The 2712-nt window shown below is 38.0% G+C and overlaps 1 protein-coding gene across 1 annotated transcript in view; it reads left to right on the top strand.

The window, feature by feature from the left end:
• The window catches only part of LOC106868281 (sphingomyelin phosphodiesterase 4), a 29436-nt gene that overhangs the window by 23272 nt on the left and 3452 nt on the right, over positions 1 to 2712 (top strand). The window lies entirely within an intron of this gene.

Genomic DNA, 2712 nt, shown 5'->3' with positions numbered 1-2712 from the left:
GCCCGAGGCTATAATAGAAGACACTTGACCAAGGTGCTACGCAGTAGGAATGAACCCGGAACCATGTGGTTGGTAAGCAAGCTACTTACCACACAGCCACTCCTGCGCCTACAAATATTTTTATAAAAACGTTAAATTGTTGAAGAGATCCTCATTTGTGATTTTATTTTTGAATGTGATTTTCACTTAAGATCATTATCATCAATATTTAAAAACTTAAAAGCCAGTTGGAATATACTTGATAGATATTAGAACCTGTAAAGGCCTTTTTCACTGTAGTTTGTCATGGAGAAAATAATTATTGCTTAAGACAAAATTGGTGTCAAAACATCATTGTCAGCTCTTTATTGGACTGATGGATGAATATCAAACTCGTTAGCTCTCTCCAGTATCAGATACCAAGATAGGCAACTCTGAGCTTAGAGAAAACTTTGTTTCCTTTATCATTATTCAGTAAAATATAAGCTGCTGACAGCCAACCTTGGCTACCAGCCCAGAACAAAATATACAAATAGATGTACGAAGTAATGACAGAAAGTATACAGACTTAAGACGAGTTCAAATATGTTTGAGAGATATTTGCTTTTCACTGCAGTTTGTCATGAAAAAAATTCTTGCTTAAAACAAACTGCAATGAAAAGTCTTTCCAGGTTGAAATATTTCTGAGGTATATTTGAACTCGTCTTCAGTTCTTTTAGTTTCGGTCACCTCTTCAGATACCTACTCGCAAATCAATATTTAATGAACATTTCTTCTTTTTTTTTTTATGATAGTTTGAGACTAAATTAAGGAATATCACATAGGCGTAGCAGTGGCTGTGTGGTAAGTAGCTTGCTTGCCAACCACATGGTTCCGGGTTCAGTCCCACTGCGTGGCACCTTGGGCAAGTGTCTTCTACTATAGCATTGGCCCGACCAAAGCCTTGTGAGTGGATTTGGTAGACGGAAACTGAAAGAAGCCCGTCGTGTATATGTATATGTATATATATATATATGTATGTGAGTGTGTATATGTTTGTGTGTCTGTGTTTTTCCCCTCTCCCCAACATCGCTTGACAATTGATGCTGGTGTGTTTACATCTTGTAACTTAGCGGTTCGGCAAAAGAGACCGATAGAATAAGTACTAGGCTTACAAAAAATATGTCCTGGGGTTGATTTGTTCGACTAAAGGCGGTGCTCCAGCATGGCCACAGTCAAGTGACTGAAACAAGTAAAATAGTAAAAGTGTATTAATAAAATATTTAGCGGAACAAAGATGGAGTCTTTAGTAGTGTCTCTAACTTCCCACTAGACAATAGGATTCACTATAATAAATTTATGATCTGATTCTATTAAGGGTATTTCCTCTCTTACAAGACTTAGCTTAACTTTTTAGCATCTAGATTACTCTGTCAAATGTAATGCATATTTATTCACAATGTTTTGATTTAATCAAGCATTATCTTGTGTGTGATCGTATAAAGAGTTTTAAACATAAAACAGATACAATATTTTGGTTGGATATGGCTGCTTTTAATGCTAATTAAGTTAATAGCAAATCAAACAATAGCTCTGTTGAAATCCTTGTAGTGAACAGTTATGTATCCTTATGGTGTAAATCTCTTAGGTCATTCACTTAGGTACTGTGGTAGTTTAATCAAAGATATCTCACCTGCCTGTTGCAGAAACTTTTGTGGTTGTTGGTAAGATTAAGCATTCCCTTTTTTATGTAAGTGTTATGATCTTGAAAATCTTGGCTTTACATATTTTCCTGTAATGGAAGTTATCTATACATGAAAATCTATTATTATTCCATTGCATCGATTCATCATCATCATCATTGTTTAACGTCCGCTTTCCATGCTAGCATGGGTTGGACGATTTGACTGAGGACTGGTGAAACCGGATGGCAACACCAGAGTTTCTACAGCTGGATGCCCTTCCTAACGCCAACCACTCCGAGTGTGTAGTGGGTGCTTTTACGTGCCACCGGCACGAAGGCGAGTCAGGCGGTACTGGCAACGGCCACATTCAAAATGGTGTATTTTATGTGCCACCGGCACACAAGCCAGTCCAGCAGCACTGGCAACGATCTCGCTCGAATGTCTTTACACGTGCTACCGGCACAAGTGCCAGGAAGGCGACGCTGGGCACAGGTGCCATCACGATTTCGCTTGTCAATGTACTGTAAATGAATTCTGAAATACATATAAACTGAGAGAATAGGAGCAATGTAGTAAAATGTAATGGAAAGTGAGATAACTGATCAAACATCACTGTATTTAAATATCTGTCTACAGTAAAAGTTGCCTGGTTGATTGAGAAGAAATATTGAAGTAGGATCTCATGTATGCAGAGCTTTGTATATAAGATAAAGAAGGTCAAAGGTGAGCCTCAGGATCATTTGATGCAGACTGTCCAACTTATGCCAGTATGGATGATGAAAAATAAGACGTTGGACATGATATAGCTGTGACTGCCCAATCAATTGTAACAATTTGAAGAGGTCTTTTTCATTTGGCATTCAGGTTAGTCCTGATTGAACAGACCTAAAAACTTTTGTGTTTCTAGAAGTATATTGAACTATATTTTCATCTATTTCCTTTCCTATTTTACGATAGTAGGGTGTAATTCAGTGGTTCCCAACCTAGGCTCTCCATACCCCTGGCGGTCTGCAAAAGTACTGGAGGGTGTCATCATCATCATCATCATCGTTTAACGTCCGCTTTCCAT

This window comes from Octopus bimaculoides, chromosome 1, assembly GCF_001194135.2.
Source record: "Octopus bimaculoides isolate UCB-OBI-ISO-001 chromosome 1, ASM119413v2, whole genome shotgun sequence".
Lineage (NCBI taxonomy): Eukaryota > Metazoa > Mollusca > Cephalopoda > Octopoda > Octopodidae > Octopus > Octopus bimaculoides.
This window is presented reverse-complemented; position numbering and strand designations above follow the sequence as displayed.